The following is a 27,227-nucleotide window of genomic DNA, read 5'->3' on the forward strand; positions in this document are numbered from 1 at the left end:
ATAATTATATAATTAAAAACTTCCACAAATGAGATTATCTATGAAAAGTGCTTTGCAAACTGAACGTGCTATACAAATTGTAGTTAGTATTATTCCACAAAACACAGACTTTTAAAAGAAAATAAAAATGAAATAATACCACATATTAGAGTTAATAGTCTGTAGAGTTTATCAACTGATCAAGCCTGCACTTTAGGGAAACCTCTTTGATATCTGCATGGAAGATGGTTCCAAAAGGGGATGAGATTAGGGGCAGGGATACCATTAATAATCTATTAGAATAGTTTAATCAAGAGGTCATGGATTCTTGAACATGAATAGTAGCTACATGAATATAGAGAATCAAGCAGATATAAGAGGTGTGAAAACAGAAGTAAGAAGATGTAGCAATTGATTGGACATATTGGGATGAGACTGAGGAAATGAAAATGATACTAAGGTTATGGACTTGGAGGACTAGAAGGGCAATGGTGTCCTTGACGATAAAGTGATTTTAGAAAATTACTGTTTGTCCTTCGTTCTGAAGAAGGACTATGATATCAGGACTGTTATGTCATGACTTGCAAGTAAATTGGATTTAAGTGAGAGAAGGCTGTGCAAAGTCAACAGACTCACTCTGTCCTCCGGAGCCATCTGGGTCCAGTAGCAAGATACAGATCAGAATGATTAGAGAGGACTGCAGATGGAGTGAGAGACCTTGGCCTTTTTAAGCGAAGATCTTTCCCACATCTTGATTTTACTGTGCAGTTCTTATTCAGTGATTAAGGCTAGATAAATATAGTTCACTAATCATTGATCTGTATAGCACAGAACTCATCCTTCATGAGGCACCTGCTATAACCACTCAATAACCTGGGACAGAATGTAAGTATATTGACAATAATGTAGGAGAGAAAGACTTGTCATCATGGTACCTGGGACAGCTCCTCTTGTGCATATCTATTGTTGAGCTGAGATTCAAAATTTCCTAGAAAGACCAAGGTTGCACAAATTTAGGCAAGTTGGGATTTTGCACAGAAGAGTGAAAGAGAGGAGTAGGAGGAAACAGTGGGGTAGAGAGGTAGGTGTGATTTCTTTGGAGATAAAGCTTCAAGACTGGCTATAGCAAGAAAGAGGGAATGTCAGTCCCACATCCACTAGGGAGACAATTAGTCTACTGGAATGGGGTGAGGGAGTCTTGGGTTTGAATCAAATCTCTGACATTTGCTGTCTATATGATTTCCCTTACTCTTACTTTGATGCCCTGAAAAAATGTTTTTCAGGGACCCCAAAGTCATGATTGATGATTGCTTTGCCTGGATCACTACTTCAGGAGAATCCCAGACAAGCTTGACTTCATTCTCTATTCTCTTACCATTTCATCCTCACCAATTCCCACCTATTACTAGAGCCATGAACCCTGATCAAGTCAGTTCCATTACTGTTCCTTCCCAAATCATCCCTGTTAGATTTCCATATCAAAGTAATTCTCCTTGGTCATCATTCTTTTCTGAGAGCTGACTCTCCCATAGAATACAAGCTCTTTGAGGGCAAAAATTGTCTTTTTTTATATTCATATAATGTATCACAGTGTTTGAGATACAGTAAGCCCTTAATAAATGTTTTGTCATTTGAACTTTATACACTTTTCAATCACTATGGACATGTTCCTTTAACCTTCTAAGAATCAGTTTTCTCATCTGCAAATAACAATACTTATAGTTCCTATATCACGAAGTAATTGTGAGGATTAAAGGCATCAAAGAGTTAAGGTTAAAGGCAGACATTTACAGGCTGGATTAACCAAGCAGCTCTACTTCAGAAGGGGAGATGGATAAAATAGATGATCAGATCTCTAGATAGAATGACAGTTTAAAGCAGTTGAGATCTCACTTAGAGTATACAATTCTGTTCAGGAGAAGCAGCTACCCCTACATACATGTATAATTTTCTACAGTGGTGAAAATGAAAATTATACACCCATCATAACATTCACAGTATAATCTGTCAACATAATTTATTTAGATGTCAACTGCTTTTAGTACGTTGCACCTTGGGAAAGCTGCCAGGCCTATTTCTTAGTCTGTTCCCTGTACTAAGCTTAAACAATACATTCAAACATATAAATATGTATACATAATTAGATATTGCATATGCATATATGGGGGAATATACTCACTAATAGTTATATTTTAATAAACTGTGCTACATTAGAACCCAAAAGTCTTAGATTCAAACTCTAGCTGTATCTATTGTACCTGTATGATTTTAGGCAAATCACTTTAGAAGGCCTCAGTTTATTTTATTTTATTCCGTAAAATGATGGTGTTGAGTATGGATATCAGCAAACTAGAGGTTATTATCTGTTTGTATATAGCTTCAAGAAACAACTGGTGATTACATTTTAAAATATGGTAAAGTTTTACTTAAAAAAATTAAAAAATCATTCTTAGTTCCAAGCTATACAAAAAAAGAAGTCAGCCCAAGAGCCAGGTTTTCTGACCCCTGGGCTATATAATGCCTAAATCCATGTCCAGCTTTAAATTTAGGATCTTAATGAGTTACAATCAGGCTCCCACAAATCAGTTGCTATTATTAAATAAACTACAAATTATGCTGGATTTTCTATTCAAAGACACATTTTACAGTAGGGCAGAATGAGCCTGGATCATTTTCAAATAGCTTCATCTCTTTCCCCTATTCATATAACTATTCTATTTATGTAACAGCTTTAATGGAATTGGAAAATGATACCATTCATCTGTGAAATGAGGAAATTACAAGAGATTAGCAAAGATAAACTAATCAATTGAACATTTCTTCATCTCTGTGCCAAGCACTGGGAATACATAGATAAAAGGAAATAATCCATTCCCTCAAGTAACTTACAGTCTAGCAGGAAGAAATAACACGTATAGAAGCTTTTAGATAATAATACAACTGCTTCAATGCCAAACAATATTAATAAAACTTATTTGCTTAAATTAAATAGGGATGGACTAGGTAAAAATGAATCAATTTTATAGATCTGGAGGTTTGGACAATTTTTTTTCATAACATCATTAAAAAGCATGTTTTTCAAACAGAATTTTGCCCAGTTTCTAAAAATTTCTTAAGAACCTTGGAGAGGTTCAATTATATACATAGGATAGTAAAAGTCAATAAACATCTGAAATAGGATTCAAATATGGGTCTCATGCTTCTAAATCTAAAGCTTTTTCCATTATGCCATATTTTCCCTTAAATATTTTCAAAGGATGTTTACCAGTCCTTAGATCCATTCTTCATTTAGAGAGCCAAGTATAGTAAAGTCAGGAAAAGATTCAGATCAATTATACTAAACCTGGTTGTTGTGGCCAAAAACCAGTAGTTTTGATTCCCTGTACTATAGTCTGTTCACTTGTAAAATGAGATAATTTGAAGCAAATGTCCTCTTGAGAGTCAGTGCGGAATAGTGGCTGAAACACTCAATTTGGCAGGTATTTATTAAGCACCTACTATTTGCAAAGTACTGTGCCATATACTGAGATAAAAAGGGCAAAGATGCCCTCGTGGAGTTTACATTCTACTGGAGGAAGGGAACAAAAGTTTACTGAGAAGTAAATGTTTGTGATATTGAACCAAATACAAGGCGATTCTAGAAGGGAAAACCATGAAAAATTTTTAAATCAAAAAAAGATTTCTTTTATATGGTGGCTGGTGCCTTAGCCTGGAACTTTGAAGGGAGCTTAGAGATTCAAAGAGATAGAAGTAAGAAAGGAGAGCATGCCAGATTGGGGGAGAGACTATGCAAGGGCCCAGGATTGGGTGATGGTGTGTTGTGGACAGGAAACAGCAAACAGCTCAGTTTGGCCAAGCTCCATCATACATGATACAGAATTTAGATTAGTCTAGAAGCAGTATAGAATAGGGAAGAACCTGAGTATAAAGAGACCTAAAGGTCAAGCAGTGTCTCTACTGGGTCTATATTCCAAAGAGATCATAAAAAAGGGGGATACAATCACATGTGCAAAAATGTTTGTAGCAGCCCTTTATGTGGTAGCAAGAAAGTGGAAACTGAGTGGATGCTCATCAATTGGGGAATGGCTGAATAAGTTATGGTATATGAATGTTATGGAATAGTATTATTCTGTAAGAAACGACCAGCAGGATGATTTTAGAAAGGCCTGGAGAGATCTACATGAACTGATGCTAAGTGAAGTGAGGAGAAGCAGAAGAAGATTGTACTCAGCAACAAGAAGATTATATGATGATTAACTCTGATGGATATGAATCTTTCCAACAGTGGGGTGATTCAGGCCAATTCCAATAGACTTGTGCTGGAAAGAGGCATCTGCATCCAGAGAATGGTCTATGGGGACTGAATGGAAATCACTACAAAGTATTTTCACTTTTTGTTGTTATTGTTTGCTTGCTTGTGTTTTTCTTTCTCATTTTCCCTTTGTAATATGATTATTTCTTGTGCAGCATAATAAATGTGGAAATAAGTTTAGAAGAATTGCACGTGTTTAATTTATATTGGATTTCCTGCTGTTTAGGGGAAGAGAGAGGAGAGGAGAGAGGGAGAAAATTTGGGAACACAAGATTTTGCAAGGGTGAATGTTGAAAATTCTCTTTGCATGTATTTGGAAAAATAAAAAGCTATTAGTATTTAAAATAAATAAATTCATGTCTGACTATGGGAAAAAAGAAAATCTTCAAGCTCTCCATTCAAACAATGGTCTCCATTCAAAAATAAGTATGTGATGAAACACTGATGAAACTTGTTCATCATGTTCTACACAGACACTAATATAAGGCAGCATAACTTAATGGTAAGAGCACAAGATTGAGTCAGAGTTCCTCAGTTTCAATTTCAAACCTGTCAATAACTAGCTGTATGACCTTAAGAAAGTGCTCCTACCTAGACTTCAGTTTTCCCATATAAAAAGTGAGTTGAGAACAGCAGATCTCTCCCAGCTCTGCTTTCATTCAACCACAAACTGGGACAAATGAAATAAAAATAACCTTTAAACTCAGCTTTGTTCAAATTGAAAGATTCACCTGAATCTGAAAAATAAACAAAACTGATGCAAGAGTTTTAAAATCTGATTTGATTCAACAAGAGAACACAAATTCTTCATGTTTTAAATTACAGAAATCCCAAAGTCACAATGAGATTTGCAGGATTAGAGATTTTAAATGTCTTATCTGCTGAATAGGCCAAATGGGGATTTATTTGCATAGTTGTTGAAGTTTAATAGAATGGTGAACTTTAGTGCTATTAGGCTTGCCAAATTCACAATTATATATCCTCTCTGCATCCCAGTCTCAGTGGGAGTTTTCAGTTCTTTTTTTTGTTGTTGTTACATTTCTTGGGAGCAGTAGAGAGGAGAAGGATTTATCAGAAGAAGATACATCTAAAAGGTCAGTATCATACATCAAACTGAGTTTTGGAAATGGAGACCAGCGCTCAAGGTTTAAACCCTCACCTCTGACATTAATTACTGATTTGGAGTCATCCAATGCCAGTCTGGAGAACTCATGAAAAATATCACCACTAGGTCTGTATCCCAAAGAAACCATAAAAATGGAGAAAAGACCCACATGTACAAAACTATTTATGACATTCTTTTTTTATGGTGGTAAAGAATCGGAAATTGAGGGGACGCCCATCAATTGTGGAATGGCTGAATAAGTTGTAGTATATGAATGTAATGGAATATTATGGTGCTATAAGAAATGATGTGCAGGAAGATTTTAATAAAACCTGGAAACACTTACATGAACTAATGCAAAGTGAAGTGAGTAGAACCAGGAAAACTTTGAAAATAGTAACAGCCATTTTGTACAGTGATCAATCATAAAGGACTTCGCTCTTCTCAGCAATACAACGATTTAAGACAATTCCAAAGGACTCATGATGGAAAATGCTATCCATATCTAGAGAAAGATCTGATGAAGTGTGAATGCAGATCAAAAATACTATTTTCACTTCTGTAATTGTTTTCAGTTTGTCTGTTTCTTTCACAACATGATTGATATGTAAATGTTTTACATAATTGTATATATAGAACCTCCATTAAACACCATCTTAGGGAAGGGGTGTTAAGGGAGAAAATTTGGAACTCAATTTTTTTTTAAAAAATGAATGTTAAAAATTGTCTTCATAGGTAATTGGAAAAATACTACATTAAAAAGTTTAGCTTTTTGGCTTGTTATACCCTCACACAGACTTTTGAATCAGAAATCTCCAAATATGGTCATTTCTATGTTTCCACAAATATATGTAACAGGATTTTCAGTGATATGTAAGAACTCAAGATAACAAATACATAATAAGTAGATGATAGTCTTTTATTTCATACCAAAGAAAACAAAGGAATCATAGGAGCCCATAAAGAGATTAGAATCCACATATGGTATTTGACTGTTATTTTTTTTTTTTTTTGCTGAGGCAATTAGGGTTAAGTGACTTGCCCAAGGTCATACAACTAGGAAGTATTAAGTGGCTTAGGCATGTCCTCCTGACTTCAGGGCTAGTGCTTTATTCTCTGCACCGTCCAGCTGTACCCCACATAAAGTTTTTGAAATAGCTCATAAGCTTCCTTCACGAGGGACCTGAACTTGAGGGTGCCAGCAAAACATAATTCTGACATTCTAGGTGAATTTCTGACTCTCTGTCTCTGTTTCTGTCACTCTTTCTCCTTCCTACTTCTCCTTCCACCCCCCTCCTCTCTCTCATGGATTCCATACAATTTCTTTCAAATTCTGAGTTTCAATGTGTATTTTGTATTACCTTTTAAAAGGAAACACACAAGATATCTATAACAGTTTTTCACAATACCTTACAAAAGAAAAATAAAATAGAAACTAAGGACCTGTTCCACTATTGCCATTGTTCAGTCATTTTAACCATGTCAGACTTTTCATGACCCACTGGGATTTTCTTAGAAAAGATTCAAATGCTTTGCCATTTCCTTCTCCAGGTCAGAGATTTAAGGAAGTGGGAGAGGAAAGGGGAAAGGAAAGGGGAAGGCTAATAGAAGGGAAAATAAAAATTGTAGGGGAAAGGTATATGAAAGGGGGAGGAGCTGTAAAGGCAGAGGGATGTTTGAGGGAGGTAGTGATCAAAAGCAAAATAGGGAGGAGAGAAAGGGGGAAAGGAAAGAGAAAAGTATAACTCGGGGTAAATAAATTGGGGGGAAATACAGAATTAGTCCTTTTAGCTGTGAATGTGAATGGGATGAATTCTCACATAAAATGGAAGCAGAGAGAAGACTGGATTAGAAGCCAAAATCCTACAATATGTTGTTTACAAGAAACACATTTAAATCAGAGTGATACATTTAGAGTAAAGGTAAAGGCTGGAACAGAAGCTATTACGCTGAAGTAAAAAAAAAAAAAAAAGCAGGCGTAGCAATTTTGATCTCAAATCAAGCAAAAGTAAAAATAGTTCTAATTAAAAGAAATAAGGAAGGAAACTATATCTTGCTAAAGAGTATCATAGATAATGAAGTAATATCAGTACAAATATATATATATATGCACCAAGTGGTATAACATCCAGATTAATAGCGGAGAAGTTAAGAAAGCTTCAAGAAGAAATAGACTGCAAAACTATATTAGTGGGGTATCTCAACCTTGCTCTCTCAGAATTAGATAAATCAAACCACAAAATAAATAAGAAAGAAGTTAAGGAGGCAAGTGGAACTTTAGAAAAGTGAGGTATGATATATCTTTGGAGAAAACTGAATGGAGACAGAAAGGAGTAAACTTTTTTTCTCATCGGTTCATGGAACCTATTAAAAAATTGACCATATATTATGTAACAAAAACCTCAAAATCAAATGCAGAAAGGCAGAAATGGCAAATGTATTTTTTCAGATCATGATGCAATAAAAGACCAGTGGAAAAAAGACCAAACATTAATTAGAAACTAAATGATCCACCTCTATAGAATAAATGGGTGTAAAAAGAATTCATAGACACGTCAATTTTATCCAAGAGAATGACAATAATGAGACAGCATACCAAAATTTCTGGGATGCAGCCAAAGTAATTATTAGGGGAGATTTTATATCTCTAGATACTTGCATAAAATTGAGAAAGAAAAGAGCAGTGAATTGGTATTCCAATTTAAAAAGCTAGAAAAAAAACCAAAACAAATTGAAAACACCCAATAAATACCAAATTTTAAATTCTGAAAATAAGGGGAGATTAATAAAAATGAAAGTAAGAAAACTATTGAATTAATAAAGAAAAGTAAGAGTTGGTTTTATGAAAAAAGCAACAAAATAGATAAACTTTTAGTTAATTTGATTAGAAAAAGGAAAGGAGAAAGTCAAATTATTGGTCTCAAAAATGAAAAGGAAGAACTTTCCATTAATGAAGAGGAAATTAGAGCAATAATTAAGAATTATCTTGCCCAACTATATGTCAATAAATTTGATAAACTAAGTGAAATGGAGGAATGCCTACAACAATATAGATTGCCCGAATTAACAGAAGAGAAAATAAATTATTTAAATAGTCCCATTTTAGGAAAAGAAATTGAACAAGCTATTAATTAACTTTCTAAGAAAATATCTTCAAGAACAGATGGATTTATATGTGAATTCTACCAAACATTTTAAGAACAATTAATTCCAATACTATGCAAAGTATTTGAAGAAATAGGGAAAGAAGGAGTTCTTGCAAATTCCTTTTATGACCCAGATATGATGCTGAAACATAAACCTGGTAGGGTAAAAACAGAGAAAGAAAATTATAGACCCATTTTCCTAATTAATATTGATGCAAAAATCTTAAATAAAATATTAGCAATGAGATTAGAGAAAGTTATCCCCAGGATAATACAATATGACCAAATAGGATTTATACCAGGAATGTAGGGCTGGTTCAATATTAGGAAAACTATTAGCATAATTGACTAGATCAATAACAAAGCTAACAAAAATCACATGATTATTTCAATAGATGCAGAAAAGGCATTATGTGAAATCCAATACCCATTCCTATTAAAGCACTAGAGTATAGGAATAAGTGGACTTTTCCTTAAAATATTTATTTAAATATCATCAGCAAGAATCATATGTAATGGGGACAAACTAGAGCCATTCCCAATAAAATCAGGGATGAGACAAGTTTGCCCACTATCATCATTGCTATTCAATATTGTACTGGAAATGTTAGCTTTGGCAATAAGAAAAGAAATAGAGATGAAAGAAATTAGAATAAGTAATGAGGAAACCAAATTGTCACTCTTTGTAGATGATATGATGGTATACTTAGAGAGCCCTAGAGAATCAACTAAAAAATTACTAGAAACATTCACAACTTTAGAAAAGTGGCAGGATACATAATAAATCCACATAAAACATCAGCATTTTTACATATATATATTTTATATATTGCCAACAAAGTCCAGGAATAAGAGACAGAAAGAGAAATTCCATTTCAAATAACTATGAATAATATAAAATATTTGGGAGTCTAAGTGCCAAGGGACAATCAGGAACTATATGAAAACAACTACAAAACACTTTCCACACAAATAAAGTCAGATCTAATCAATTGGAAAAAAAAAATATCAAGTGCTCAATGGGTAGGCTGAGTGAATATAATAAAAATGACAGTTTGATAACTTTTTGGGCATAATTCCAGACTGTTCTCCAGAATGGTTGGATTCGTTCACAACTCCATCAACAATGCATCAGTGTCCCAGTTTTCCCGCATCCCCTCTAACATTCAGCATTATCTTTTCCTGTCATCTTAGCCAATCTGACAGGTGTGTAGTGGTATCTCAGAGTTGTCTTAATTTGCATTTCTCTGATCAATAGTGATTTGGAACACTCTTTCATATGAGTGGTAATAGTTTCAATTTCATCCTCTGAAAATTGTCTATTCATATCCTTTGACCATTTATCAATTGAAGAATGGCTTGGTTTCTTATAAATTAGAGTCAATTCTCTATATATTTTGGAAATGAGGCCTTTATCAGAACCTTTAACTGTGAAGATGTTTTCCCAGTTTGTTGCTTCCCTTCTAATCTTGTCTGCATTAGTTTTGTTTGTACAAAAACTTTTCAATTTGATATAACCAAAAATTTCTATTTTGTGATCAATAATGATCTCTAGTTCTTCTTTGGTCATAAATTCCTTCCACTTCCATAGGTCTGAGAGGTAAACGATTCTATGTTCCGCTAATTTGTTTATAATCTCATTCTTTATGCCTAGGTCATGCACCCATTTTGACCTTATCTTGGTGTACAGTGTTAAGTGTGGGTCAATGCCTAGTTTCTGATACTAATATCCAATTTTCCCAGCAATTTTTGTCAAACAGTGATTTCTTATCCCCAAAGCTGGGGTCTTTGGGTTTGTCAAATACTCGATTATTAAAGTTATTGACAATTTTGTCCTTTGAACCTAACCTATTCCACTGATCAACTAGTCTATTTCTTAGCTAATACCAAATGGTTTTGGTAACTGCTGCTTTATAATATAATTTTAAATCTGGTATAGCTAGGCTGCCTTCATTTGATTTTTTTTTTTGGTCCTTAATTCCTTTGAAATTCTTGATCTTTTGTTTTTCCATATGAACTTTGTTATTATTTGTTCTAGGTCATTAAAATAGGTTTTTTTGGAGTCTGATTGGTATAGTGCTAAATAAATACATTAGTTTAGGTAGTATTATTATCTTTATTATATTTGCTTGCCATATCTAAGAGCATTTAATATTTTTCCAATTGGTTAGATCAGACTTAATTTGTGTGGAAAGTGTTTTATAGTTTTGCCCATAAAGTTTCTGATTTTTCCTTGGCAGATAGATTCCTAAATATTTTATACTATCAATAGTTACTTTAAATGGAATTTCTTTTGTAACTCTAACTGTTGGATTTTATTAATGTTATGTAAGAATGCTGATGACTTATGTGGGTTTATTTTGAATCCTGCAACTTTGCTAAAGGTGTGGATTATTTCTAATAGCTTTTTAGTAGAATCTCTGGGGTTCTCTAAGTATACCATCATATCATCAACAAAGAGTGATCATTTGTTTTCCTCATTACATGTTCTAACTCCTTTAATTTCTTTCTCAACTTTTATTACCAAAGCTAACATTTCTAATACAATATTGAATAGTAATGGTGATAGTGGGCAACCTTGTTTCACTCTTGATCTCATTGGGAATGGTTGCAGTTTATCCCCATTACATATTACATATGATCTTGTTTTGAAAATAAAAAGCTTCTATTAAAAAAATTGACAAAATGAACATCTTTAGAAGTGTGAGACCTTATAATTTGATGCATATCAAAGTAAGCAGAATTAGGAAAGAATTTATACAAATATAACGACATTATTGAAGAAGAAGAAAAAACTTTGAAAGACTCTAGAATTCTCACAAATGGAATGATCAGTCACAAGTCCAATGAAATATACCATTCACATCCTGATAGAATGGTGATAAACTGAAAATGGTGAAAGATACATACATTTTCAAGCATGAGCAGTGGAAAAAAATGTTTTGCTAAATTATGAATATTTAGGAAAAGAGTTTTTTTTTTTTTTGGCTTGTCATCCAACAGTAAAGGGAAGAGAAATGACAGATTGAAAAATTAATGTAAAAATTAAAAATGTATGTAGTGTTTTAAAAGATAAACTCAAGTGAAGAGAATTAATAAGTGATCCTTGGCTATGCAACCTTTTCTGTCTGAATCACTTAGGATAGCAGCAGAAAGCAGAGAACAGGTCTTCTCCAACATGAAATTTACTTCACTTCCATACACTTTTTTTCCTCAATGAAATGAAAAGCTCCTAAACCCTCTAATGTTGAGTTATTTATTAAGCCACCTCTAGAATTAGTGCTGCCTAAGAACTTTCCTATCTCTGACTAGAAGGATAGACTCTAGAATCCTGAAAACTGAGGGTTAGAGATATTACTCATAAACTCCTTTTTGGAGCCATCTGGATAGGTACATTTTTCTCTTTTTCTGAGTGTTTCCTTTTTAAAAAAATAATTAATCTAAAACATATACAAAATATTAAAAGGAAATAAAAAAAAGACATTGCCATGAGCACAGCAGAACCTAAGAGAGAATTTAAAATATTAAATAATACATTTCCATTATAATAAGGCCTACATAATAAATAGTACATGTTGTATTCAGAACTGTCCATCTTTTCTTCACTTTCTTGGAGATTTTCTTTTGTTCTTTCTTATTCAACTTTTGCTTTATTCTTTTTTCCCCTCTTTCCTTCCCTCTATCTCCCCTAAGAAAGCTATCATAAAGTGAATATAACACACACACACACACACACACACATATATATGTATATATATACATATATAGAGATAATTATAACCATATATATGTATGCACATATACATTCATGTACATTTTTGTTAGGCCATACTATGTTATAATATCAGCTTTCATAAATCCAAATCTTTCCACATTTTTCTAAATTCACCAACTTATATTTTCTTATACCATAGCAATATTCCAACCTTATATTGCTAAATCATTTTAAATATTCTAAAACAATGTTCCTTAATATGGCTGATATATAGTTTCCCTATTTTTCCTTTTGATTAAATCTATTTTAGCTTTAACTTTGAGATCAATAGCTAGCCCAGCTTTTTTTTCTAATGAATTCTACTCCTGATCATTATTATTGTTTGTATATCTTTTATTTCCTATCTATGCAGACTCATTTACTTTATTTCTATTTATCTTGCCTTCCTATTACTTAATCTACCTCTCTCCAAGAATCCCTCCATTTTCTTCCTCCTTTACCCTTTCCCTCCCTCTTTATCCCATTCTCATTAATCAACACACTTTATCCCATTCCTATTAATACACATTTTTCTATATTCCCTTTTCTCTATTCCTTCTCCCTCTTATTTCTCTAAAAATTTTGAAGACACATATATGTATGTGTATATGTATGTGTGTGTGTGTGTGTGTGTGTGTATTCACCCACATATTTCCCTCTATTCCCAATGTGAGTAGAATTACAAAACTAACAGCCCTCCTGTGTAATCTAATTCATCCATTAGTTCTTTCTCTTTTACCTCATTCATATAATATAGTCATTCTACCTTTTCCTAGATAGTATTGCCTTTTAGAATCACATCATACTCAGCTCTACCTCAATCTTTCTTTCAAATTAGCCCATTATAAATGACAATCTTGGACATATGGTTCACATTTCCATGCATAAAAACATAAACTGTTGTTATTGAGTTTCTTGAAATTAGTTTTTGACATTTACTCTTGAATCTTATATGTCAAACTTTCTATTAAATTCAGGTCTTTTGCAACAAGATCCTGAAACTCTAGCAATTCATTGAATTTCCATTTTTTTCATTTGTGATTATGCTTAACTTTGCTGAGTATATTTTAAGCTCCACTTCTACTTCTTTTGCTCTTAAATATATAGTGTTTCAGGACCTGTGGTCTTTTAATGTAGCAAAAGCTAGGCCTGATGTGATTTGAACTGAGCTCTGCTGTATTTGAATTGTTTTTTGTTGTTGCTCATCATATTTTCTCTTTGTCCTGAGGATTCCGAAATTTAGTTATAATGTTCCTAGAGGATTTCCTTGTAGCATCTCTTTCTGGTGATGGTGGGTGGATTTTTTCTATTTCTATTTTCCCCTTTTGTTCTAACACATCAGGACAATTTTCAAAAAAATATTTTTTGCATCATTGCGTCAAGATTCTTTTTTATTCATAGCTTTCAGGTAGTCTAATTATTCTTATGTTTTCTCTACTCAACCTCTTTTCTATCTCAATTGCTTTTCTTATGAGCTATCTCACATTCTCTTCTATTTTTTTCATTCCTTATATTTTGTTTGACTATTTCTTTGTCTCATAACTTTTTAACTTCTCTTTGCCCAATTCAAGTTTTCAAGGAGTCATTTTCTTCCTTAAGATTCTGGATCTCTTTTCTCAGTGTTGATTATTTTCATAAACTTGTTTTTCTTCTATTTTTTTTAGTTTTTCTACAGTTTCTCTCATTTGTTTTTTTGGTCTTTTTAAAGATCTTTTGTTATTTGGGGGGGGGGCATTTAACCATTTAACTTTACTCTTTTTGCTTCATTATCTTCCTCTTAACCCTAAAGCAAGAACTCCAGGCTCCCCTAAGTGCCCACAGCCAGCACCTTCCCTGCACTACTTCTGTACTCACCAGGTATATGCTGGTTTCTTCTTGCCCAGGGCCACAACTCAGGAGTACATCTGGTTCTGGCATTCCTTATTAGCAGGAGTTCCCCCAATCTTTCCCAACTAAGATACTTGAGTTCCCACATTGACTGGGAGGTGAAAGTTCCAGTGGCTGGAACCAATTAGCTCCAGAGTTTGCTTCTTGCTGTTTTAGTAATCTAAACTGGAGATGTCTACACTTCATACTGGAGAAACTACCATCCTGGTAACTTTCTTCAGATCTTCTCCAATTGCTTTTGGAGTACCACTATTCTGTTCCAACTATTGCTTTTTTATTGCTCTATGTTTTGTTCTGATGTTATTTCATATTTGTGGGGAAATATGGACAACTTGGCATTTTTTGGCCCACTCCACTATCTTTTCTGAATCCTCTCTTTTTAAAGTATTTCAATAGGAATTCATGATTCTCTGTCACTGATATCTGCTGGGAAAGGAAAATAATCTCTCATGTCTCAGTTAGTTGATTTGTGTTATGAAAGTTACAAGCAAGTATATATCAACTTCCATATCTTTCAGCCAAAAGAAAACTTGAGAGGATAACCTCCCATCACCTGCCCCCCCAAAACCTCCCCGACAAATACATACAGAACTCCATTCCTATCTATTGAACTGAGATCTGTCTTATCAACATGAAAAATGTAGGAAAGGGAAACAGAGTTTTCTGGCTTTTATAAGTGGTCAGCTAGAGGGGTGGCTATGGGCACCTATGTGGTACAGAGTTCCTAGTTGCAGAGTCAGGAAGACCTGAGTTTAAATCTGATCTCAGACATTAGCTATATGATACTTCACCATGTTTTCCTCGGATTCCTTCTCTGTAAAATGAGAAGGAATTAAAAAACGATTCTAGTATCTGTGCCAAGAAAATCTCAAATGAGGTCACATATGATTGGTGCCTTCAGAAGTGCCAAACAAAGGTTCATCACCATGGAAGCTGATCTCATTGCATTGGAGAGTGCACTGATTAATCCTCATTATTTTTTGCCTCATATCTTAGACTCAATGCTCTCGAAGTTCCCTTCCAACTCCAAATCAATGAGCCCAAATAATGATTCTCTTTAAGAATATGTTGAAGTAGATGATGGTTTAGATCCATTTTGATGCTTCAATTCTGTTATCATCTCTCACACACAAGGACAACAGGATGAATATATTTGTCTGAGCACAGAGAGCACTGTCTCAGTTTATTTTTGTCCCACTACAAGGGCAGTCACTAAGCTAATGCATGGCCATGGCTGCATAATGAGAATTAATAACAATAATGGAAAGTCTTCCGGGACTTTGGGAATTGTGGCATCTGGAGGAGAAAAGAGGTGGGTGAATCCCTCTGTGACCTGAGGAGGATGATAAGATAATACTGTACTGGGTTATGGCATCAGTCTACATTAGCTGGGTAAGCTGATCCCCTTGCTATTTATTGGAGCTACATGGCTCCTTTTCATCTTGTTGTTGAGAACCCAAGAAAACAACAGAATTAGGAATACCCTTGGATCTTGGGGAAGAGAATTTCTGTGCATGAGTGAGTACATATAGATCTAGACTTTGCCCTAAGAACCCATCTACTGTCCACAGTTGAGGCCATTTATTGATTTGTGAATATCCACTCTCAAAATTCTTCTCTCATCATGCCGGCTCTCATGTACTTCCTGATTAAGACAATTACTGATGGCTCCCAGGCAGAGACAGAAAGAGGAAGTTCAAGTGAGATAGTGCATGGAAAATGTTTTTATACACTTCAAATACTATATGAACAGTAAATTTTAGTTCTACATATGACCTCAAGCTCCTAGTAGTACAGCAAATGGTTTAGCTCAGATCTGAATTTAGGTCTGCAACTTACATGAGTGTGGACTTTCATTCTGGAACCTCACCACTTTTCACATCTCTCCCATTTTTCAACTTCTCAGCAACTTATGATATTCTGCTGTTGTTTGGATATTTTTGTCTCTTCATGACCCTTTCTGAGGTTTCCTTGGCAGACATACAAGAATAATTTTGTCATTTACTTTTCCAGCTCATTTTGTAGATGAGGCATCTGAGGCAAACAGGGTTAAGTGACTTGTCTGGAGTCACAAAGCTAGTGTCTGAGGCCACATAATATAGTATCTGTGACCAATCTTCCCAAACCAGTTTTAGCTTTCATGTATGTATGTATGTACACATACATATATACACACATGTGTATATGTGTGTATATATATGAATTGCTTTTACTACTTATTATTTATTAATTATTATTACTTTTCCACACAGTTTTATCTTCTTCTCAATTATATTTAAAGCTGCTTGAAAACAGGTACTATGTGCATAGCTTTCATACTTCCTATTATACAATAAGTTGATTTCTGGCCTGACTTTAAAAGCTATCCATACTCACTAGAATAATCATTAAATGTTAAAAAAAAAAAAAAAAAGAGTGACTAGAGCATCATTTCCAACATTCTTGGTCATGCAAGTGATAAATATCTGACACAGAATTGAAATCTGGATTTTCCTTACTCCAGAGCATTTTAAAAACATTTCCTCCACAATAATCCATGAGAAAGGGAAGGAATTATGTTCCCTATTTTATGTGAGGAAATGGAGAGTGACATATCTGCAAGATATCAGAGGAAGGATCCAAACTCAAATCTCCTTATTCCAAGCCCTGTGCTCTTTCCACCATACCCCACTGGCTCTCTAATGAAAAATGATCCAAGGCTTTGACTTTATCTACTAATCACTGAAACCAGTAGGGTATTTCATTACTCATGCAAGTGCTTGTTTCATAAAAGCTTTCAGGTAAAATCCTAAATAATACACTAGGTAGGTGGGAATATAATCTAGCCTTAATGTTTTTTGAAATATAGTTAAATTTGGCATTGGTTAAACTTACTAACGCAATCATTGGAAAAGCAAGATTACATTTTGACAGGAACAAAGACTACAATTGACTAATGAGTTGTAAGCCCCTGATGTCAGCTTTCCAAATCACGCAAGCACCTAATAAAGAAGTCATTTGGGCTTTTCACCTACTTGGAAAATAATTACTTTTGCCTCCCACACCACTGACAGTGTACGAATCAGAGAAGAAACTTTAGCACAAATTTGCATAGCCAGAGCTCTGTACTATAGCTATAGAAATGATCGATTCAAAACTAGAGGGGAAAAAAGAAGGAAGCACAAAATGGACATTGTGACTCTTTCATTTGTTGGCTGAAATTTTCATCAGGCCTTTATTGGTTGGGGCTCATCAAGAGACCACTAAACAGTTGAACAGCTAATGGATCCAATGTAAGACACTGACAAGTTGAAGAGACACAGCCCCTAAAATGCTGAAAGGTCTGACTTGCAGGGCATCTGTTAAGATTTCTATTCACATTCAAGGCAATTTCAATAACCTGCCATTGGAAAGAGCTTTCTGCATCCAGAGAGAGGAATAGACTAGCATAGGATTTTCATGGAGTTTTTTTGCTTGCTTGCTTGTTTTTCTTTTTTCTTTCTCATTTTCCCCCCTTTGATCTGATTTTTCTCATGCAGCATGATAAATGTGGAAATATGTTTAGAAATGCACATGTTTAACCTATAGTGGATTTCTTGCTATCTAGGTCAGAGAGGAGGTGGAGAGGAAGGGAGAAAAACTTGGAACATGTGGTTTGCAGGGGTGAATGTTGAAAACTATCTTAAGCTTGTATTTTGAAAAATTAAAAGCTATTAGTATAAAAAACACACAAGATAAAAAGGAGAAAAAAGATTTTCTATTCACAGGGATCCTAGAATCACTCAAACCCAGTGCAAAACTTTTTCCAAAATGAGCTTAGCAATACCTAAATTAGAGATGTTTTAGAAGCATGTTTAAATAAAACTGATGTAAAGAAGTGGAATGCAAGATCCTGGAGCTTCTTGATTTTTATCCCTTGCACTTCCAGAAACAGGAGATTGTATTTACTCTGCCTGTTGTCCTTGACATAATAAATCAAAAGGACCTTCAGAAACCAGAAACACTATAATTCAATGTAAACAGAAATCAGCAATGAAGACACAGCTCCAGCAAATAATGATTAGAGAAAACGGAGTGGTTGTCATTACATGGCAAGACATCATTTTTTGATCATGGGTCTGCCTTTTCAACCACCTGGAAATAATAGTAGCAAGTGATATTTGTTGCAAAGCATACAGAGCATCTCAAAAGTCACAGTGTAGTTTCAAGCCATTAAAATTTAACACTATTGAAACTATTAGTTTTTCTAACAGCACTAAGAATTTTAGGACAATGTATGCATTCTATAATTTGAACCTCAATTTAAGTAAGCCAAGTGCTCAATATACCCATTTTACAGATGAGGAAACTGAAGGCCAGAGAAATGATATGACATCCATGTTCACACGGCTAGTAAGAACTGGAGGTGAGATTTGAACTCCACCTGACTTCAAGTCTGATACTCTAGCTACTCTGAAATGCTGCCTCTCCGAATCATTTGAATAAATAATTAACGTTATAGGAGTTCAAAGGAGGAAGAGCTTAGTGTGGGTGGTCACAGAAGATTTCACTGAAGAAGTGGGATTGGAGCCAGACCTTAGAAAACTGACAACATTGGGATAATTGGAAAAGATTGAAATGTTCATTCCCAGGAGGGAGAATAGCAGAGATAAAGTTAGGGAGCCAGTGATGAATGCTGTCCACTTGGGGAGAGCAATAAGAAGCACATTTAGAAAGATCAGTTTGAGAGGCAGCACAATGTAGCACAGAGATTCTAAATGTGTCTGTGACAAACCACTTTCATAGGCTTGTGAAGACTTTGAGCCCATTCTCTGAAAAATGCTTGGAAATGCATTTTTAAGGCTGAATTTTAAGTAGCATTTTATTTTTCCAAATACATGAAAAGATCATTTTCAACATTCACCTTCACAAAACTTTGTGTTCCAAAGTTTTGTCCCTCTCTTCTCCTCTCTTTCCTTAAGAAAGCAAGCAATCTGATATAGGTTAAATATGATTTATTCTTCCAAATGTATTTCCATATTTGTAATTCTTTTAATTTTACTAATGAATTTTAAAATGGTAGATGGCACAATGGAGAGAGTACTGGGTCTGAAGTCAGGAAGATGTATCTTCCTGAGTTCAACTCTGATTTCAAATACCTACTAGCTGTGTGACTCTGGACAGATCACTTAACCCTGTTTGCCTCAGTTTCCTCACCTATAAAATGAGCTGGAGAAGGAAATGGCAAACCATTCCAGTATATTTGCCAAAACAACAACAAATAAATCAACGGAGTCACAAAAAAAAATCACAACTGAAAAATGACTGAATAACAACAATAAAAACCATATAGAATTACAACAGAGACCTAAAGTGTGTGAAGATGAAGATGTAATTTTTTCCCATTTAAATTTGCAGGTCCCCAAAATTGTCCCATGGACCCCTGGCTCTGAATCTCTTGTCTAGTGAGAAAAGTCCTTCAGTTTGAGTTCAGAATTCTGAGTTTACTTCTCATGGACAGGTTAATTCACCTTTATGAGGTTCAGTTTTTTCATCAGTAAATAGAGGACAATAATATCTGTAGAAATAACATCTCAAATGAAAATTTAATATACAGAGAATCTTCTGTAAACCCTAATGCCCAATGCAAAATGTCAACTACTGTTTCTTTGAATGTCCTCATGGATAGCAATACAATAAAGAAAGCTTTCTGAATACAAGGAGGATGATACATTCTCTGTATTACTATATCCCTGACCTTTTTCACATGATGTCAATGCCCTTTCTTTGAAACTTTTTCTAAAAAGAACTTGGAGAGTCACAAGGTATTGATGAGATTCAGCCATTATTGAAGGCAACTAATGTTTAAGAAAGACTTGGGCTCTCCCATAGCTCTATTGTTCCATTCTAACTCTAGAAGTCTTGTTTTCTAAATTTGTAGTCCCAGTGAAATAAATGAATCCCCACAAACACTTTTAGGAATTGGGATTACCATCCTACCTCAAAGTTTAGCTAATTCATTTCCCAAGGATTATCTACAAACCTCATTGGTATTGAAATATTGTTTTCCATACAAGTCTACTTCCACTAAAGTCCCCAAACTCAAAATACAGACCCAAGTAACCCAAGTAGCCACTTGGTGAAGAGCCAAGTGGTTCGTCTGAGAGTTCATGATTCAAGTGTTTATAATCATCATAGGGAACATGAAGAAAAAAGACCTTGGTTTCCTTTCACTACAGACTTTCCTCTTTATTCTTAATCTCACTGCTATTTCTTGATCAACATTTGTTTTCCTTTTTGAACATATACCTTCTCCCCTTTTGTTCAGCTAGCTTTCCTTAACAATGAAAAAATAAAGATAAAAATAAAACAGTTTAACAAAACCAACTAACAGGTCAATTACATTAGACAATGTAGACACTATTCCAAACCATAGCCCTACCCAGACCTCCGAATTATCACAACCTTTATTTATCTTAACACAGTATGGTTCTGTATAACATAGTATCTTCCACATAATAAAACCTTAACAAGCATTCTATGTATCTTTATGTTCTTGGCTAGCTGATCAGAATGAATTGTTGCTGCTATGTCTAAGTCTCACTTGGCACTCACTAACTTTATTTTTCTTCCTTTAAATAGAAAACAGAGATCCCTCTATCTGTGACTGCATAGCCATTGTGTCCATTGTTAATTTTTTAAAAATTATGTCTGGGTAATGAATAGCTGGATGCCTAACAAAACTCATCCCATATAGACCATCATTTAATGTGCTTTGTGAGAAGCATAATATTCCATTGTCTAATTCTGATCAGTTGCAAGAGATGATTTTGTTCTCTCTTCTTCCAAATGGAATAAATAATAAAAATATTTCTGGAAATATAAAAAGGGCAAAAAGACTTTGACACATTTGCTGGTCTGGTCCTCAGAAGCTCTAATATAGTCATGGGGCTGGGATGCTAGATGCTACAATTGATGTATAAGAAGCTGTAATCCAAGTGGTAATCCCTTTTTCCTGGAATGAATCCTTCATGGTAAGATTTTTCTCACTCTATTCACTAGTTCTTGAAATTATAAATTTGAGTATGATGCTATTTTTAAAATGGAGAGTGAATGTGTTGAATAGGGAAAAAAAGATATCTAGTCTAAAATTAATCTTATGACATATGTGAGCTCTCTTAGCTTTCAAATCCTTCCCACAATCATGCTCAGATGTTCATCACCTCTAATGAAAGTAGCTAATGCTATGGAGACATGAGAAGTTTTAATTGCCTGATACAGAAGACTCTCCCTGAGTTGATGAAAGGAACTACTTTTTAAGAGTTAAGGGTGACAAAATAGGATCCCATCTTTTAAATTCAAGATGTGTGAGATTTTTTTAAAGGTTGTACTGGAAAGCAATTTAGAGTTACTAAAAGAAAATGGCTACAATGTCCATACCCTTTAACCTAAAAGAATTCATTGCTAGCGATTTCCCAAAGGAAATCATTGAACAAAAGCAAATAAAAAGGGAGCCCCATAGACCTATCATATTCATTGAGACTTACAAAATGGATCGCTATAGCTATGCTTTCTAATTTCATATGTCTTTCAGTGTACAAGTTCCTTTAGGTAATTACACAGCTAACACAGAGACAACAAATTAACTCAAAGGTCACAACTCTGCTTTGATTCCCAAGGGAACATATGTTTATTTAAAGATTGCTCTCCCGTGGATCATTCATTATATTTGTGGTAGTGAGAACCAGGTAAGTACCTATCAATAGAGGAATAAACACAAATGTTCATAAATGATGAATATAATTAATACAGAGAATCATGGAAAGATTTATATGAACTAATGGCAAATGAAGCAAACAGAAAATAATATAAACAATGGAGAAAATGGTAACCAAAAAAACAATTATAACTAAATGCCTCAAAATCCTAATGACCAAGTTTGGTCCCAAAGAAGAAGGTTCTTCTTGTTTCTTTGCAGAGATGAGTGAAAAGGAATCATGCAACAGAAAATTGCATAGTCTTTTTTTTTTCTGAGGCAATTGGGGTTGTTTGTACCCAGGGTCACATAGCTAGGAAATGTTAACTGTCTGAGGTCAGATTTGAACTCAGGTCCTCTTGACTTCAGGGTTGGTCCTCTATCCACTGCATCAACTTAGCTGCCCCACATAATGCCATTTTATATAAATATATAAATATAGATCGATAGATAGATAGGTTTGTTTTGGACTGTTTTTCTCCTTTGTTTTTATTCTTCCAAGTACTGCTTTTTGAGAGGGGAAACAGAATTTACCGAGAAAGGTAAGCCATATAAATACACAATACATCAATAAATTTAAAAGGTTGACGTGTTGTTCTAGTTCAGCTACAGATTGATTGCCTAGCATTAAATGCAGCTAACTTCACCCTGACACAAATATTCTCATGTATCAAGAATACATTTTGGTCATTTGCTTATAAGAGACAAGCTTTTCTGTCTGCCATGTGGATTCCATTTGGAGACAGAGGATGAAAGTTTGAATGTAGAACATTTACTACCTGTGTGTCATTGAACAAATTATTTCATTTCTCTAGGCCTCCGTTTTCCCTTCTGAAAAAGGGAGGGTTTAGACTCCAAAGCCCTTTCCAGCTAAGTCTATGATGCTATGATTTTTAGTTGGTTTCTTTTTATTACAAATGAGAAACTACTGAAAACTCAAGGCAATAAGAGATAGAAGGAAAATATCACAACCCTGGGAGTCAAGAAACCTGACTTCAAATATCTGGTCTGCCATTGGTATTATAACCTTTGATGGCAACAAAATATGTGTTTCTTTTGCTCCTTGAAGCTGGACAAGCATTTTCTTCACTATAACTATTTGAGGGTAAATAGCTCCCTCACTTTCATCAAAGACCCATAATTCTATCATCCTAAAAATGTTTCTGTCAACAACAGAAAAACTTAGTCAGAAACTTCATGTCTTAGAAAATTGTCCAGAATTAAATAGCATGTGGTCATAAAGTAAATGATCACATGTTATAATAGAAAGAACTCTCACTCTAGCATCAGAGGGCCTGGTTCAAACCCCATCCACTAAGGTTTGCAATGTATATGACCTTAAGCAAATCAATTAACTTCCATGGGCCTCAGTTTCCTTATCTGTAAAATGAGAAGCTAAGAATAAATGCCCTCTAAGATTTTTTTAATATAAAGCTTTTTATTTTCAAAGCACATGCATAGATAATTTTCAACATTTGCCCTTGCAAAACCTTGTGTTCCATTTTTTTCCTCCTTCCCTCCCTAGACAGCAAGTAAGCCAATGTATGTTAAAATGTGCAGTTTTTCTATATGTATTTCCATATTTATCATTGCACACAAGAAAAATCAGATCAAAAAGAAAAAAAAATGAGAAATAAAACAAAATGCAAGCAAGCAAACAACAACAAAAAGAGTGAAAATACTATGTTGTGATCAATACTCCGTAACCACAGTCCCCTCTCTGGGTGCCGATGGCTCTCTCCATCACAAGACCATTGGAAGTGGCCTGAATCATCTCATTGTTAAAAAGAGCCACATCCATCACAGTTAATCATCCACATAATCTTGATGTATATAATGTTCTCCTGATTCTACTCACTTCCCTTAGTATCAGTTCATGTCTCCCCAGGCCTTTATGAAATCATCCTGCTGATAGTTTCTTATAGAACAATAATACTCCATAACATTCATATACCATAACTTATTCAGTCATTCTCCAATTGATGGTCATCCACTCGGTTTCCAGTTCCTTGCCACTACAAAAAAGGGCTTTTCCTGTCATTTTAGCCAATGTGAAAGGTGTGCAATAGTTAAGCCCTCTAAGATTTTTTTTTAATTTTTGAAGCATGTCTCTGTATCTAAAAAAGATAACATATAAACCCATCTCCCTCATTCCACCAAGACAATTATTTTTACTGCTCCCCTTCCTAACTTTTGGGGCTCACTTTCTCTATCTTTTAAATCAGTGGTGGAGTACACAAAGTGATCTTTAAGGTCCTTTGTGAGTCTAACTTTGTATATGTCTCTAATGTAATAACTATAGAAATCCCAGTATTCAGAATGCTGCCTAGAAGATATTTTTTTCCTACACAATAAACAAACCCCACTGAAATGCCATTCAGCTAATTCCCTTGGGCCAGCACTTCCCAGCTCTGTAAGGTTCAGCAAAACCTTATCTCTTGGATCTCCTTTTATAGTCTCATTCTCAGGATGGAACTAATTTAAGCTTTCTTGCCTCAGAGACTGTCCACCCAACAATATATCTCCCATTTATAAATAGGGTCTTGGGAACTAAGTTCTGCTCATTTACATTGCTCCTTCCAACCCCAACTTTCTCAATACTACCTTTGCAACTCTAGGTTTGTAGGCTTATAGATTCAGAGTAGAAAGAGATTGTAAATACCATTAAGTCCAACTCCCTCATTTTACAGATGAAGAAAGAGGAGCATAAAGAGGTTAAGTGATTCCCAGGGTCACATAGCTAATAAATGTCAGAAATAGGATTTGAATTTAGTTCTTTCTGCCTCAGGAAGCTAGGAAGTATAGCCTGGCAGCTGGGTGGAGAATGCATTGGAAAGGAGAAAGGTTGGAGTCAGAAAAATCAACTGAGAAACACAAGCATCTCTTACAATTTAAGAATTCATTTCAATTTGCCTTACCTGGAGAGTTCCAACAGTAGTAAAGAAGAAAGCTATGGTTTCCAGTGCCACATGTCTTACAATGAGCAAGCTCTTTTATATTACTCCATGGTTAACTATCACTTAACCCAGAGGTCAAGTCTCCTTTTTGGTCTTTTGATCCAGGAATCATCTACCACATATGATCACATAAAGTCCTGTTTGATACCAAAAAATGCCTTTTCCCTACAAACACTAAGTGGTGCTTGGGTACTTTCCACCAAGCCTTCCTCAACCCCAATAATACCATTCTAGGCCATTGCAATTGTGCTTTCATACAAGTATTATCATCCACCCTGGTTTTCTAAGGAAATTTTCTAGATCTCCTTTGTTTAGTTTATGGTTTCATCTACTTCCACCAAACTCTTAATTATTAGCATTCTCCCAGTGTGTAAACTTCATCCCTCTCATCTTTTGATTCTCTCTTTCTCAGAAAATGCATAACCACTCTCATCACTATGCAGTTTCTTTCTAATAGATACTCCCGAGCATCCATTTCTCATCCTGGACCTTTCTTCTGAGCATCCATCTCGATCTCCTCCTGGGAACATAATTAGGTCACAGAGAAACGCATAATTCTTATGCCTTAAGCCTTTCTTGATCATCACTCCTCCATATAGCTTGTCTACACCTATTACAATGTAAAGTTTTTGAAGGCAAGAGATGTCTTCATTTTGTATTTGAGTCCCAGAACTTAATATGATGCCTAGAATATGGCAAATACTTGATAAACAATCGTTCATTCATTCATTCTTTCATTCTGTGCTTGCAAATGTCTTTTACCTCAAATACAACTTGATTAAAAACAAATTGTTAATCATTTTTCCAGTCATGTCCAATTCTTCATGATCTCATATGAGATCTCAACAAAGATGCTAGTTTTGTTTGCTATTTTCTTTAACAGTTTATTTTACAGATGACAAAACTGAGGCAAACAGAATTAAGTGATAAGTAAGAGTCTGAGACTAGAATTGAGCTCAGGTCTTCCTGACTTCATGCTTGGTGCTTTACCTGCTGTGCCACCTTGCTGCCCTTGGGGGAGAATAATTCCCTGAGGAAAAAATGGTTCCCTAGCGCTTCTGAATTTTGAGATTTTTGTCAATGCTATCATCTGTGATAAAAAATATGTCTTCTGGGGCTCCTATCTCTTCTTCAGCTACAAAACCAGCAACCAAATCATATTGAGCTTTTTCTTAATATCTGCTTTGCATCTATTCCCCCTTTCTATTCACACTGCAACCACACTGATAAGCATGATCTTTTTCAAGTCGTTCTTTACATAATGAGAGATGACAGTTTCCATCCTCAACAGCAGTATACGGAAAATCCTATTTTTTCAGATAGCATTTTATTGTTTCCAATTACATGTAAAAACAATTTTTAGCATTCATTTTATAAGGTTTTTAGTTCCAAATTTTTCTCCCTCCCTCAATCCCTTAATTCCAATCAAATAAATATAGCCTTAATGTGTTTTATTTTCCATTGAATATGCTTACAAACTGCCTTCATTTCAGAGAAGTCTCTTGTAATTGCAAGACTGTGAAACTAATAAATAAAACTAATGAGTAAGTGACAAGCCTCCTCTGAAAATACAGGCAACCTTCCACACCTGCAAAATTTTAAATAATAAAAATATCTCACATTGACATAGCACCTCTTAAAGGTTTCCACATCAATATTTCTAGCTATCTATACATGTATAGAGATAATACATCTAGACATGGATCAGTCTATCTATACATAATGGGTGTTCCAATTCCCATAGATAGATATGAGTGTACATGTATTTATACACATATAGATGATAAATATGTAGCTATCTGTCAGTCTGATTGTCTCTGTCTTTGTCTCTGTAGTTCCTCCATTTTTTTTAATATTAGCCCTGTGAAATAGATGCTATTTTAGAGATGAGAAAAATAAAATTTAAAGGGTTAAGTGATTTACCTAAGGCCATATCATTAGGAAGTATCAGAAGCAGGATTCAAATGGAAAATGTTGTTTAGCTATTGACTCATTCTCAATCTGATCATTGAGAAGCGTGCTTAGTTTGAAGTTGAAATGATAACTAGACTATCAAACAAATGGTATCAAATGGAAGCCCAGTAATGTAATCCAAAGGTGAATGCCAGTGGGAGGGAATTTGTCTGTCTTTCTGGATCCTGGTCAGGATGGTCTTTTTCCATAATCCAGAGCTGACTTTGTGGCTCTGAACAATTTGGCAGATGCTCATAGAGGAGGCCCCCAAACCAGGCTGGGTCTCTTCCCTTTATTTCCCACAATCACAAAACATTCACTCTATCATCAAGCTTCAGACACTCAGTTTCTGACCCAACCTTTGACTTCTCAATCAGAGGAAAAACAGAGCAAAGGGAATGAATGAAACAGAAGCACCTG

The 27,227-nt window shown here is 34.7% G+C and overlaps 1 protein-coding gene across 1 annotated transcript in view; it reads right to left on the reverse strand.

Moving 5' to 3' along the window:
- Window positions 1-27,227, reverse strand: part of PDE4B (phosphodiesterase 4B) — a 628,586-nt gene that overhangs the window by 531,684 nt on the left and 69,675 nt on the right. The window lies entirely within an intron of this gene.

The sequence above is a fragment of the Antechinus flavipes genome, chromosome 4 (assembly GCF_016432865.1).
Source record: "Antechinus flavipes isolate AdamAnt ecotype Samford, QLD, Australia chromosome 4, AdamAnt_v2, whole genome shotgun sequence".
Taxonomy (NCBI): Eukaryota; Metazoa; Chordata; class Mammalia; order Dasyuromorphia; family Dasyuridae; genus Antechinus; species Antechinus flavipes.